General features: G+C 39.9%; 1 protein-coding gene across 5 annotated transcripts in view; it reads right to left on the bottom strand.

Annotated features, from left to right (window-relative positions):
- The window catches only part of LOC139113430 (nucleolysin TIAR), a 461,769-nt gene that overhangs the window by 342,343 nt on the left and 103,056 nt on the right, over positions 1-16,370 (bottom strand). The gene's annotated exons all lie outside the window — the stretch shown is intronic.

Here is a 16,370-nt window from a genome sequence, read left to right on the forward strand (position 1 = left end):
CCGATAAAAGCCGAAAGGATATTGCTGGATTGAGGGTTGCTAGAATAAAACTAGCAGGAAGAGGCGACAAGGGGATAAAATTTTCGATGAAGAGGGTGAGAAAGACAAAGAGAAAATCAGGAATGAGAGGAGGCGGATGAGAGAAGAGGAGGAAGAGAGAGGGAGAAAGAAAGCGAGCGAACTGGTTACAAAGTTGCGAATTAAAAACACAAAGAAGGACGAGTCGGATGGGAAGGCGGGTGGGTGTCGGTCGAGGAAGGGTAGATTTGAGACAAAGGGCGCCGCGGAAACAATGGCTTGTAATCTCGAGCCCTTAGAATAGCCCTGTCCTGCGCTGCTCTGTTCACCACGGGCTATGCCTTTCGCCCTCCAGCCTTCCCCCCCCCCTCCCCCTTCGAATCGAAACCACGGTCCACGATTTTCGGCTCTCTGCCCTTCGCCCACCCAACGACCAGCTTGTCAGATCTGGCTGAGCACAATGAGCGGGTTAAACGAATCAATTTTTGCGCGACTCTACTCGGAAATTCCATTTCCGTGAGCGACATCCGACTCAGGAGGTGCAGGAAGATAAAAGACGCGGAGCGTTCCGGCGATGAGGTGGCGATGGGCGGCTGAAGTCGTAAAAAAGTAAAGAGATTTCGTGGCCGCGATCGTATTTCCACGAAAGGACGTTGCGAAGAAGTATTTCGAAAGGTGGCAGGAAAATAAGAAGCTTACACGGTATTAGCGCCGCACTTTCTACCTGCCGGCGAGAAAAAGAGCGTTTCGAGAGATTGAGTTCGGGAATCGTCGTATTGATACGACACAATTTTCATCGATACGGTCTATTTGCAATAATAAATTGTTAACCGAACAACAACTGCAACTCTTATCCAAAGAGATATCAAATAACACAAGCTTTTATACGTTCTAATTTATCCTAAATTATAGTAGATTTAATTAATCGCAAAAAAAAAATGCTATTTTGTGCTGTGTAAAAAAGAAAAGCCACGGCTTGCAATATTTAGAATTGATTATAATAATTGTTATAATAAATAGTTTCGGCAGTTCGGAATTATTAAGTCAAGATGGGTAAATTGAGTTTGGAAAAATATTAATGAATTTATGAAATATACGAGATGAGTTCAATAGCTACGGAAACGATAATCAAAGAAGAAGAATATTGTCAAACTTTCGCTGTGCCGCGTTATCGTGTTACTTAGCTTCTCAGTTCCTGTTGTAGCCTTACTACTCATTGCCTCACACCATCGCTCTCTTTTCCCGTTTTACATCTTCTTCGCAGTCCATCCACAAAGAAGAACTTCCGTGGATTACCATCTCGTCGCGGTTCTTGTTAATATTTATTAGATGCCTAGCGTTGGAAGGCGGGCGCGGATCGTGAAGATTGCATCGTGTAAGGGGCTACGTAAAACTTCCGTGCTTCAACTCTGCATCTTTTCAATGAAAGTGATTACAGACTAAAATTTATAAAAAAAGAAAAAAAAAGAAACTCCGGTGAAGAAGGAACAAGGGTGCCGTTGGATTTTGATTCGAGAACACAGTACCTACATTGAAATATTTAACGACTTTGACACAGGATCGTAATAGTCACAAGAAATATTAATTATCCCACACTTAATTAATGTAATAACGCAATTACTCAGGGTAATTAAATAAATACCGCACTTTAAACGTCCGCCAAATTCGTAATAGCGTTAATTATTTAAATATAATTCAGCAAGTGCAAAATGTAATGTACATTTATAGCAAATCACATATTTTATATCAAGCGCGTATCTCATAACGTAATTAATTAACGACGCTAATTAGCTTCCACCTTGATTTGATTAATTTTTTTTTTTAGCGTGAGATCAAAATGTTAGAAGCTACAGCTCGTGTTCCCATCATTAATGCAAATAACGTCGTGAAACGTATCCGTTGTGTGCACCCGGTCGTATACTTCACGGTGGCGATGTACCGCAATACCATTCTCAGATAGCGCAGCGGGGGAGTCCACGATGGTCGGCGGGCTGGTTTGCATTTCACAGCAGATATACGGTTATCTTGTACACGTCCGTGACAAAGCCCGTACGTTCTGGTTAAGCGCTATCTAACCCCGCACCCTCGAACGTTCCCCCAATCTGTGTCCGTATTAATTACGGTACTCATTAAGATATCCGGTAATTCGCGGCGAGGCTGCACCGTCGGTGCTTGTCGCCCGTTGCGGCCGCAGCAACGCACGAGCATCGCAATCGGCGCGTCGCGGCGCCGGCACGGCGTATTGCCGCGCCAGCACACGTAGAAACGGTCTCGGTATTAATTTAGCAAGAGCGTAATTTTCGTTAATTAATTGATAGATTGTCAACCGAGATAGGCAGGCAGGCAGAACCGCATTCGGTGGGCATGCCGGCGTGGCCCGCGAAGCGACTACGGTCGGGTCTAGCGGAGAATGGAATGGAAAAGCTGATGGGGTTGGTTCGGTGTACGTGGCGAATTACTGTGTGCGATCATCTACGGATTAATTAAATTCGATGTAAACGCGCGCGCGGCGCCGTGTCACGTTGGTCTGCCGTACCAGGAAAATTGCAGTAAACGGTGATTCGTACGCGGAAATCAATCGTGGGGAAATCGCTTCCTGTGATTACCAATGTTTATCACGATTATGAAGGTAAAATGTTAATATATTCGTGACAAGGGTATTCTCGTTTTAACAAGACATATTCATATTTGTAACGCGATTAATGAGAGAAATTTTAAAGAATTAAATTAACGCCAATTTTTTTTCTTTCTTTTTCTTTTTTTATTCTATTTTTACTTTAGCGTGAATAAAATCAAAATTTTTTTTTTTACTCGAAAAGTAGAAAGAAGGGAGAATGTGAAATAAAATTAATTGTTATAACGTCAAGTTGCAGGCTTTAGATAAAACTCATCTCTTCGAATAATTTAATGGCTAAAAATAACATTTCGTAAATTATCCCGGCGCTTTATTTAAAGTTTCATAGTGCACCAATTTTCTTCCATGCTGCCAGAACGCCTGATCGATGATGCAGGAACGACATTAATAAGCACCCACAGTATACTGTGTACATGACGTATAATAATCTCGATGAATACTGTCGGATCACATGCGAGTCACAAAAGCGGCCTAAATTTAGTATGCGATGACATGTTGCGAGTTTTACGAGGCTAGATTGTTGGTAGACCAAAACCTTACAATGCATTAACCGGCTTTCGATTATGCATTAAGTTATTTGCATCTATCAAAACCACGAGTTCCGCGATCAGAATTTAATCATGTGAAATCATTTGCACACGCACCCTCGCGTATGGCAGGTATACGTGTATGTACATGTGCACGCGCGGTTTTCACGATGACGGGTATATGAGCGCACAAATCACAAGCATGTTCCGATCGTTAGCAGAAAGTAATTGATTACTTTTGCCCGGTGGATTTTGGTAACAAAATCGGCTCTCTCATTTGTGGTATGAAAAATGACTCGGTTAACAAAGTTGAACGGCGACTAGCTCGTGACATTGGAAGAAGAGACGAACTGGCTTCGCGATATTTTCGCAAACTAGAACCCACGGCGGTATATTATAGTATTTTCTTTTGTCGACTTTGGAATTCAATCTAGAAATCTTCGGTGCATTTCGCTCATGTATTTGTCTCGCTGTCAGCATTCAGAGCTTTCTCTCAACGTGCTACTTGTTTAATTAATTAACTTTAATTTAAAAAGAAACTTTTAACGTCTAGCTTTAAACAATTAATTGTACGGTAATTAAAAAATTTTATTTATAAGTTTATAGAAATATATTTAATAATTTATACAGCGTAAGCATTCTTCCTTGCAATTTAATTTGCGATATATATTTTATTCTGCATCTGCCGGTGTTTTTTTTTTTTTTTTTTTAATATTTTTTACTTGTTTTCATATCTCATTTTGCTTTCAATTCTAGCTCGAGATCATTTCTCTTTACTTCCTCCGTTCTGTCTATTTTGCAGGTACTTCAGCATTTTCATTACTTCCGCTTTTCTTCTCTGCGGACTTCTCTTCCGTAACCACATATGAACCCTTTCCCGGCGTCCTTTACACCTCCCGAGCATACGGCGGACGCTTAAATTCATAAGAGCCGTGAAATGCGGTGCGAATTTGCGATGTGCTAAAGTTAATTCTTGTTGGTTTTAAAGAGGATTACACGAGTTGACCGCACTTGGGCCATCTTCGGGATAACAGATCCTTCTTCCCCTCTATATGTAGATATTATAAGTAAAAAGAAGTTTGGTCTATACCTAAATTTATAAAACGTAATCGCAGGACGTATATTTTAGCTTATATCAATTAAATATATAAATTGAAAATAATATAAAAATATAAATTTAATTATTTTGTTGCAATTAACTTTTGTCTATGTACACTTAATTATACTGCCAATTTGTAATAAAAATTTGCGATAAAAACCCTGATATTCTAAAACAAAAAAAAAAACAAGAAAACAAAATTTTATTATACATATCGACATTCTGTTAATTTAAATTGCCGTATGTGTGTATGTGTGTGCGTTTTAAAACATACTATCCTAATTAAATAATCAAAATTAAAGCGAGAAATCAATACTCCTGCCATTTTAACCTTTCACTTCATATACCTTTGCATGACACATAAACTCGTAAACGCTCTCTACTTGATTCATAAGTCGGTTTGCATAAAATATTATCGTCTCTTAAAAAACGATTAAATTTTACAGTAATTCCTGCAATACCTCGCAGCCGTGAGCCACATAGAATTTCAGGCGATCATTAGACGCGACACCTCTTCACTCGTCCTGGATTTCCCGGGTTTTACTTTGGTCCCCTTCCCCTCTCCCCATCATTCCTAGCCGCATCGTTCGCTGATGTATGATTTAATGCTGGTTTCAAGAGTAGACCGAGCAAAGCGCAAAGCGGGTAGTAGACTGGCAGTGGTGCAGAGAGGTGGTGGGCCTTAGGGTGGCTAGGAGATGGTATAAGGGTTTGTACGGTGTAGTGTTGCAGTGAGCTCATTAATTTACTAGCAAGCGCCAAAGGGTGGCTTAACAAGGCGCTACGTCCTATTTTATTAGGTAAAATTGAAGACACGCTTCAGGAGACCTTTTAGTTATGCAATGGTGTTGTATTTTCGTAAATCGAAAATGTTTTATGAATCGCGATAACCACGGCAAACTTTTTAAATTGTTTGACGTGCCGCGATGAAGGCTCTTGTGCAATCGCGGTTAAAAAAAAAATTTCAAGCTAAGCACAAAGCGTACGCAAACTGTTAGCTTCAACAGAGGAAAGAGCATGAAGTTACAGATAATTCCATTACGTATGCCGATGTGCGTTCGATTCTTGGCGCGGTTAATTAACTTGGCTGGCATTCCATGGAAGAAAATACTCGTAACACGATTTAGTGTCGGAAGACAAATACGTATAAGGTTAATGTATGTCCTCGGCTTCCTTCCGTAAGGAAGATCGTCTCTCGGTTGCTGAGCGAAATAACAAGATTCCTGTATTTATCCTCGGCTTAAGAGCAGTCGAGCCTTCGTCACATTCCCGTGTCTATGGCAATTTCTCAAGAGACTTTCCTATCTTACCTGACATCCTCTCTCTATCTGTGTGAACTATTTGTCACATTAAACCAGGTGTATTCTATTTGTTATAATTTATTATAGTTTTTCAAAAAATTTACTCGCACACGATATAGGCATAATATTTATATTTGTCTGATAACATCGACCAAATTTTAATTATAATATATATAAAAAAAATGTTGCATCTCTTTTTATGATTTTTATTTTTAAAGCACGTTTATATATCGTAAGGTTTTCCATTTCAATTAAACATCTTGGTTATCCTTTGACAGCTGAGCCCTTTGTTAGAATGTGTTAACCGAAATAATATATACTACGGATGTACCGAAAAATTTAAAACGTTACATCAAAGCACGCTTTGTATGTTTTCGAGCAATTAAACATTTCTATTTTCAATTTCTCGTTGGCGCCGAGTGCCTGGGTTCGGTCGGTGGTTAGCCTGTGGCTGACGATCGTTGATTCGTTTATCGCTTATCTCTCTCTCGCTCTCTCGCTCCTCTTTTCTACCTCTTTGTTGCTTCAATTTTTTTCGTGGTTTTCCATTTCGTGCAACCTCCCTTCATTCCCGTTCCATCGACAACCCTACCATCCGAATCACCCTCGAGAATCGAACGGATACCAAGCAATTATTTAACGCTGCGTACTGTGGCTTTGGTTTGTCTCGTTGAAATACGACAGAATCCCGCCTATCGAAACGCCTCTTGTACGAGGTGACAGTTTCATCGATTATCCTATTATCATCGAACACTGAAAGCCAACTGTATACCGATGAAATAAATTTCGACTTGGCTAATCTGATTATTGCAGAATTTCCATGATTAATGCCGTTCGCGAAAAATTATAATTTCGATTTGCCGGAATAAATTTTATTCCTCATCATTTATCGTTTAATGTAAGGTTTCATGTTCTCTGCCAAAGTAATTCGAGTAATTTACAATATTTTAATTAATAAGTAAAAAATAAAAATCACGGACGTTTGTGAATTTGTGATTTATTTTTTACTTTTAATGTGCAATAATGTGATTGCTGGTTCAATTTTAGAAAAAAATATAATTCGTTAGAATTTTAACGAGATAACGCTTATCGCGAAACTGTACATATATGTATATAGGTGTGTATACGGAATATGTACAATAGTTTTCGAATGGCTAGTTTCTAGTACAATGCGCATAGTATTGCGTTAGGACCAACTTGGGAGCAAGCAGGTGCTCCAGCTCCTCTCCCGTGGGAGGTATCACATCCTCGCAAACCAGAAAATATGACTCGTAGACAAACGTTAGCTGCGACACAGAAAACTCATAAACGGTTGAATTGTCGACGGAAATACTATCATTTTGAAACCCAGACTGCATTAAGCGTTTGACTCATCCGTTCGTTCTTTCCACTTTTTTTTTATCGTATACATTTATAATTGCCAACTAAAAATTAATGTAAAAAAAAAAAAAAAAAATAAGATTAATGATGAAAGATTTTTTTTTTTTTTATCAAGCTCAAAAAACAATCATTGCGCAAACAATTTGTAATAGAATATCACTGTCTGATATCGTTTTAATAATCACAAAATGTATACAAAACTCCTATCGTGCACCCAGTTATATATAAGTATGCAAATACAATACGGGCGAATATTTTATACGAGGCGAGCACTTGGCGGAAAGAGCGGTCACGCCAAAAGAAAACTCGAGTAAGGTAAAGGCGACGGAGAAGGGTGGTAACCGGCGGGGCGGAGGTGAAAAAGGAAAAAAAAAGAGAGAAGAACAGGCAAAGCTTGGACGGTTCTGCCTGTCGGGCCGGCATTGCATTGCACGCAGGATTAAAAACCTCAGCAAGAAATATAGCCACTGCAAAAGCTCTCATTTGCAATCTACTCCCGCTGCCCTCGGCTTTCTACTGCGCTACTTTCCCGCGGATGAGGTAGTGGAACGGGATGCTGAAGAGAAGCAAGGATAACACGATGAAAACCCGCGGCTCTCCGCAACGGTCGACGTGAGATGATACGTTACTAAAGTACACCTGTGATCGCCCAAAGCAGCTTAAGCCTTGCAAAACTGTCTCTTTCGATTTTTGTAGAAAAGCGACGCATATCTTTTATATTCCGCTGAGAAACGTAAAACGCTCCTCTCTTTTTGGTAAAAGTATCGAGAAGAAATGACATATGTTGTGTAACGACACTTACGAAATAGATTCGAAGCGTTACAATTCTCTCATTTTATTTATGATTTACGTGCATATTTCAGATTTAGTATTTTTGTCTTTTTGTAATTTTATTTAGCTATTTTATTTAATAATATTATATTATACGATAGAAAAAAAAACTAATATATATTTATACTCGTGTATGTATTTAAAAAAATGCTAATTGGACCACCCGCGAATTCAACGAAGGGCTTTATTCGCACGGATACCTCTTCCATAATCTTTATTTTCATTTTATCTCCACTTTTATTTTCTTTTGTTCGTTTACGTCTCACCTGAGATCCAGCTGCCCATGAAAGGGGTTCCGAGGGCAGGCATCGACTCTGGACGAGGGTCTGCATGTTGTTGCAGAGAGATCGACCGGTGGAATAGCGCGGAAAGGGTGCGGAGGTGGGGGGTTAACGACCCCGATAGTCGCGGTAGAACGTGCGTGAGCCCTCGCACGACTGATTACGAGTGAGCGACCCTTTGACGATCACGATCGGCCAGCTCGACGCACGAGAAAGTAAGAGCAACAGAGAAAGGACGGAGGTGGCATCGGCTTGAGAGAGTAAGTACGCGTGATCGATCGGACTGTGAGTGGCGAAGAGAGCATCGCCTTAGGGGTCTTCCGGAATGAAAGGGTTAGTTATACTGATGCGATACGCGGCTATCGTGTATCAGCGTCGATAAATCACCGGATGCAGGTACTCCGACGTGGACACGTTGAGAAAAGCGTCGCATTAAAGTTTTTGCTATGCGACCATATGGTACGGTTACTCGAAGATTTATTTGCGGGAGATGAGACGGAATGCGGATCCTCTATAGACGTGAGATATTGCGGGAGAATTATGCGCACCGTTTAAGATAGATCGATGGCACTTGAAATTATTTATTCGAACACTATCGCGAGGGGCTGGTCGACGCGTGACATCGCGATGAGAGATAGGTAAACAGCGAGTTATAAATTTTTGTAAAACGTTCGAAGACACGCGTTGTGTATGAAATTAATCGCGTTGCTGCGTTGCCCGAACTTCGAACGTTAGGTTAAGGGGTGTTAATTATTTGTTGAACGTAAAGTTTATAATGGGCTCTACAATAAAATATGTGTGGCTAAGGTATTCGCTAAGGCATTTAACGTCGCTGCAGAATTCAAGTACAGTATGCTGCTAATCGCCGTAGTCGACTGACTTATGTTATGCACGTGGATAAATCCTCTTTAACGGCGTAGATAAATTATGGAATATATCATGCTTGGAGGTTTGAAGCTATGTTGATATTAGCGTTTTTGTTGCGTGCCTGGTCGCAAGTATTATAATACAATCTGCATCTATGCGTGCCTAAAAGGCTTTCCACTCGTAAGTGTATATTTCATTCCTCTTCCGCTTTTTTTTTATAAAAGTTTTAACACGTACTAACTATTAACTAGATTTATAGCACGAATAAGAAATAATTTTTTTTATGTGATTCACTATTAAAGTGACACGCTATTAAAATCATAAATACCGCGTTAAAGTTATTTTTACAAAAATCCATTAAATATTTCTAAATAAACCACATTAAAATAAAATTTTATATATACATATATATTTTTTCGAGCGAGAATAACGTTCTATAAAAGAAAATGCACACATTTCAATTGCATAGCGAATATAGCTGCTGCTCACGCTTTGATTTATCGATCATCGAGCTTCTTCCTTAATTTGATAATGGGTAAGTGGTGCAGGAAATCGGACGGTGGTTGGTAACTAAGCGTAACAAGAGCACTGACTCGCCGGCGATGTCAGGCGGTGTATAGTGGCCTGTGGACCCTTGAATTCGTATTTATGTTTGTACCCGCCGTTTGGCAGCGGCGGTGGTGGCAGCGGTAGCGAGAGTCTCGCGGAATTGAAATGCAAATAGTGGGATCCCGGATGCAAATTCCGGTTGCACGGGGTAACGCCAGCCATCCTGAACGAATGAGCGGGCGAACGAACGAATGAACGAAACACGGCCCGGCACGGCGCAGGCACGGATCAGTTCAGAACGGAACTAAAAGGAACGGAACTGAGTGGACCGCGGATAGAATGGGGGCCGAGCGAGGCAGAGGGTGAGCGATGAGTGCGGGTGAAGAAGAAAGACAAAAAATTGATTGCAATTCGGCGCCACTCTCGGCTTGCCCGAGATAAAAGTAATGCGTTTCGTGCATAACGAGTCGCTCTACCTCCGCCACCACCCAACGCCCATTTCCACCCTATGACCCTCGTATGTTGCCCACGTTCTCTCCCTTCCGACCTCTTTTAACTGGTATTGTTTCGTCTTCTGTCACTTTCTGAGCCTCGTAAGTTTTTTTGTTTTTTTTTTTTCTTTCTTTTTTTTTGTTCTTTTTTTTTTCGTTTATTTCTAATTGCTGCATGAAGCATGTTGCACGACAATAATCAACTTACGTGATAATAGACGCATCGTAGGATGGTATAATTCTCAAATTTAATAATTAATTATTAAAATACTATTTATATTATAATAAATAATTACACATTGGAGACTGTTACGCGCGCGTGACTGCAAACGTGCTGCGCACCCGTACATCTACGTATAGACGAGATATAAACCTATTAAAAGAAGATCGACTAATGACTTTAGTCGAAACGTTTAGTAATCTTCTACTTTTCACCCTCTTTAGCTTGTACGGAATTGGATCGATACTTTATAATTATATTAAGTGGAGTTGTCGGAGGCGACGCCATCGTTGCATCGCTTATTTCGAAGTAGAAGTATCATTGCATCGGAATGGACGACAATCGGACGGTTAACGGGAAATAATTGGACACTCGTAGTTATCAGGCAGCCAGGCATATCCGTTATTCTCTGAATGGCTAAGGATCGGTTGTCAGTATTAGCTGGAGATATCGTTTAGATATCTAGCCACCTGGATACATGGAACACATCAATTTTCTGTCACGTTTACCATGCTGATCGAATTACCGATCACGCACGACGTATTTCGTAGCGTGGTGTTGCTCGATGGACATCGGAATTTAATCGTGCTGTTTAGCCTAATTGACAAGAGCATGTGTCAATTTCGGTTAAAATTATCTTTTTCGCTTTACCTGACAGTTTTAATGTTTTTAAAAATACCACTTTGCTCTTTTTTTTTATCAATATTTTTTACAAAAATTAATTACGAGACTTAATGTAATATTAGCCGCAAGACTTTATTAAAACGTTATCAATAAAATAAGATACAACAAAAAAAAAAAGAGAATGTAAAATATATAAAATATACAAAATTATATATTTTACTTTAACAAAGAAATAAAAGACAAAAGTAATAATGAGGCGGGTTTATCATTAGTTTAAAACAATGCTTCTAGCAAAACTATTAGAATTATAAATGGCACAAGTGTAACAATTACAGCAGGCTAAAAGGTGTGGCAAACTAGCCAGTATTCTAATTAACGAAACAAAGAGATTTCTATATTAAGAAACAATAGAACTTTCAAAAACAAGGCCAATTTCGGGCAAGATAACGGGTTAAAGAGAGTAGGGCAAAGAGAGCAGAGAGAGTATGCCAGCATCCGTGCGGCAGGCAGCGGCGCCATCGATTACGTCGAAATTAACATTTAAAAGCGGAAAATTTGCAAGTGCCAGGAAGCCCGGCGCAGAGCTAACTGTGGACTGTACGGGGGGGAAACCATCGTACATAATAAAGTTGCATACACGTGCGCCCTCGTTACTGTACGCGATCCGCGAGCGGGAATCCGAGCGAGGAAGGAAACGCTAGAGAACCGGTGGAAAAGAGATGTCGTCGAAAAGCGCGGGGGATTGCGGTGGAAAAGGGAGGGAGGGTGGTACGAACGGGTGGTCGGCGCTGGGGGGGAGGCAAGGGGGAGGTGGGCTCACGGTGGCAGAACCCTCGCTGCTAAATGTAAATGTCCGGCATTTGTTACTTCGCCTGTATGACCCGCTGCTGTTTGTTTGTATCTGCGGTACGGGACGGGGTGGCAGCGGTCGCGGCAAAGGGAGAATAGAGAAAGCGGAGAAAGAGCAAGCACTACCTACGCGGTGCAGCGTTATTCGGTGCGGTTTTTGCCCCCTTGCTTTTGGCGCATGTCTTTTTTTTTTATTTTTTTTTATTTTTTTTTTTTATTTTAGCCTTTTCTGTACCCACTTCCCCTCAGCGCCGACGCCGTGCGTAAGCCACCGCTTGGGCACACGCTCATTTGTAAAATTTTATGATGGTTCCCCACCTCCCGTCCCCCCGCTGCGCCGTGTATCCATTATGTTGTATCCATTACGAACCGTGCGGCCATTTCTTTTTACGAATTTCATTTTAATTACTGGCTCGCTCAGCCGGCATAGCCTTCGGCGTGCGCACGCGATCGCGCACGGAAGAGAGTCCTAAACGACTCCACACATCGATCTGAGAATATTCCCGTGTATTGAAATCACGAAAAATTGCGCGGCGTACCTCGCGGGCGAAACCGGTGATTGCGATTTTCTCCTCGTTTATCGTCAAGCTCATGGGAGATAGGGCGCGATAAACGGCGAACGGACAGGAGGTCGGAATACAGGGACATTAAAAATACAAAAGCATACAAAATTTATTTGACTGGTCGAAAGTGCGCGGTATTAACGAATCTCGAATGCGATTAAGTTTGATATAATTATTATTAAACCAATGCGGATATAATTTCTTAATTTTCACACAGTATTTTAATTAACATATACTGTATTATATAATGTAGTTAAGATATTAAATTTAATTTCCCTTGATTATTAATCAATAATCGACGTTAAAATGCAATTTACAATGCCGGGTTTCTACGCGAAAAATCAATTATTCATTAATTCAAAGTTTTCAAACGTGAAAGAGCAACAACCTTAGACATTCATTCTCACCCTACAATACGACCGAGTTTATTTCGACAATAGGCGGCAGCTTGAGCTAATAATATTCCTCCCTCTGGGCAAATAGAGCAGAGTTTGAAATCAGAGACGCGAAGGGTTGTCTCGCGTTCCGACTTTCCTTTTCCTTTCTTTTTTTTTTCTTTTCTTTTATTTTTTTGCGTTGTATTACCTTTTCCCTATCCCGCGAGTTTTGCCAGTCTCTTTAGCGCGGCAAGAAGAGAGCATTGTGCAGAAAACTTCCACGCGCTGCGTCGGGCCGCGTCACTGACTACCATACTTGTGTGAGACCGCCACTCTTTTGATATTTCAACGTAGTAGACGAGTGGCGTGTTGTAATGAAATCATCTCCAGTGCTTTGATCTTCTCCCCGTGCGGCACACCCCCTGGCCATTGCCAGCAACCTCCGCGTAGCTTTCCCTTGAAAATGCGAGGCTATCCTCGCCACCCATCGCGAATGTCCCACTCATCCGGCACCCTTCATTCGCGTCCGCGTGCAGACAGGTAGGCAGGCAAGACACACGGTTCTACCTCACCCTCTCCCCCTACATCCCCGTAATGAGTTCCTTCTGCACTTTTTTTTTTTTCTTTGCCGTAACGCATTTTTACCATACAAAAAGCAATTTTCTAATTATAACGAGTGCTAACTGGTTATCCTTTGTGCGCGCTTCCACTTTCTTCATTGCGTTTGTCAACTGACTCGTAATTATTCTTTTTCGCACGATATTTTACGCACAACGATGTTAACGGAGCCGAAAGCGCGAGGTAAACGTCACGCGACGTAAAAAGAATTCGTACACGATGTGATATCGCGCGGCAATCGTGAGATACTCTCATTGCGGCGGAAAAATGGCGATAGATCCTGACGGTGATGAATGTTGGAACTATTGCGTCGGAGGCAACGCGGAGGAAGGGACATAAGGCGATAAGGTAGTGCGAATGAATCGCCTTCTTCTTTAATGTAATATAGATAGAAAGAACCTTCGATAGTGCTCAGTACTTGTCTTTCAAATTTAACACTTTGTGAACACGCGATTTCACGTTGAATTACGACACCGCGGGATAATATAACTGTATATTTAACCACATGTGAGAAGAAAAACATGTGAAAAGAAAAGAATTTAGAAAAAAAAAAAAAAAAAGTATTTAAAAAACAGTACGCACAGCCCATATTTAATCTTCTCTGTACGGCAGAACATATGAATGATAAAAATGCTTTTTATCGTGGAAGAATTCAATGGGATCGATAAACAGTTTCGTAATCACAAATTTAATCGTAAACTTATTTAATTGATATTGTTCCAATTTTTATTGTCGTTTTGTCTGAAAACAATATTTTAATTCCACGGTTTAAATTTCATCTCTTTACAGAGCTAAGAGAGAGACTGATTAAAATGTACTAAAAGAGATTGTTTACGCAAGCGAAGAAAAAGCGACAGCACAGAAACGTAAAGCACTATTTACTATAGTGGACAGTGACGATGATCGATACGCGGATAAGCGCGTTGACGAAGGCGCCAAGAAGCATAGGAGAGGAAAAGGGGACCGAAAAGCTTGTTCTTTGTATGAGAGAACCATGACCGTGGCAGCTATATAAGGTGTATCGAGCAACAAGGACTAACGGCCTTTAATTAATAAAGTTACGCGAACAACTCTCAAAGTCTTCCTGCCTCCCGTTCGCCACCCACTAGGAGCTATTTCCTTCGCTTTAGAAATTCTGGTATTTCCCCCCACTTCCCCTCATTGCTCTTCGTACTTGGCATCTTTCGTGAAGGCCTACCTGTAAAGTTGTAACCCTTTATTGGATGAGAAAGCACCTTCCGCTTATTTTACATACTTCCCAATTAATTTCCCTTCGGTAACAATAATTATCTCCGCATTTTTAAATAATGCTTTATGTTAAATATATAATTAAGTGTTAAGGAAGTTTAACGAGCGCAATTAACCAACAGTTTGAATGTGATTTATAATACGAATTAATTTATACAAGCGTAATAATTGTTATTTAGATCGGTTTTAATTTGTGTTTATTTTAATTTTTTTTTCTTTTTTTTTTTTAATTATATTTTTGTAATATTACGAAAGTTATTAGATTGTGGTATAATTTGATTTATATTTTAACGTTAAAAATTTATTTACTCGGCTCCCAATAAATTCTATTCAAATAAATTCTTTGACTTCGCTTGAATAAAAATTGTATGTATACGTAGAAAGTTAACATTTCATCTTTTGAGCACATTCAGGTATTCTAGCTTATAGAAATTTACGTTGCAGTTCAAGAAACGGTGCACACAGAGCATGAACACACATTTTACAGTCACGTGTAGACACTTCGAATTTGTAATACATACGGATGTCGCGGCTCTCGCATATATAACACCGTGTATGTACAACAGAATACATTGTCGTTATGTAAATTACATAGTGCACGTACACATATGTAATGCGTAAATGTTACTCGTAATAATGCATGTGTATTGGGAGCTTCGCTACGTATATTAAGTCAGCGACATTTTCACGTGCATTACACGACGTGTACTTATATGCGGCATAATGGAAATAGATGCATAGTATATTCAACATAATATATATAGAGTGACGTAAGAGTCACTTCACACATCGTTTATTGATCAAACGTTTCGCATAGCGTACGTTAAATACACGGTAAACGTTTTCATTTACTCACGAGCTTATCAATCTTTCCACAGCAACTTTTCTTAATGAAACTCTTTTTCACGCATAAAAATCTCTCTCTCATTTTTTTTTTTTTTTTTTTTTTTTTTATATAACGTGTCTTCTGTTAAGATTGCAAAACTTTAACTTGCATTTGCTTTTCTCATAATCTCATATAATTTAATTAATTTTAATTAAAAAAAAAAGCTATTCTGTTTATAAAATAGATATTAATGAAAAACTGAATTTTTAATCGACAAATGATTAATTAATACTACAAATTAATTTTTTATAAGAGAGAAGTATCATATCGCGAAGAAATTTTTTTGCCTCCAGCACATTACAATTGGTAACTTGTGCGATACATATTTTCTCCTCATTTGGCGTACCGGCGCCAACAGCGGAAAAGAGTTGAAGATCTTTCCAAACTGTGCTACAGTTACAAGGACTACACGAAGACGGACCCCCGGAAAAGGAAGCACCACCCGTGGATTGCCAGACTTCAAGAATTAAACCGCGTTCCTGCTGCCAACACTGTGACGTCTTGCTCGCACTATGGCGCATCAGCCCTGTACTTCTCGGGAGAATCTTCCGGCGAGTTATGGCTTGCTAAAGAAAATTGACTTGAATCTACGCCAGGATAATAAAAGCGCATAGCCGCGAGGAAGCGCGAGTGAGAAAAATGAAGAAACAATCCCGACACCATAGGCGATACCGGTAAGGAAAAGATCGTTCAGGTTCGCCGAACGGCCAGAAGGGAAAATTTTCCTCGTATTGATTATAGAGCGTGGCTGCCGACTTCAGTGTTAATAAATATCTATTAGCGAACTTCGAAACTTGTATCGCAGTATCACGAGCGATATTAAACGCGACGGTGTTCCGTTATTTTTATTAAAATAGCTAAATGTTTGCTATGTTTATACTGGCATGTCCTAATTTTTTAATATTAAATATAGAAATCATAAATAGAAATGACGTATACGTTTGGTGTTTTATCTCGAATTGATATTAATGAAAAAGCTAATAATTTCGTTCGTACTACACGAATA

Source organism: Cardiocondyla obscurior, linkage group LG02, assembly GCF_019399895.1.
Source record: "Cardiocondyla obscurior isolate alpha-2009 linkage group LG02, Cobs3.1, whole genome shotgun sequence".
Taxonomy (NCBI): domain Eukaryota; kingdom Metazoa; phylum Arthropoda; class Insecta; order Hymenoptera; family Formicidae; genus Cardiocondyla; species Cardiocondyla obscurior.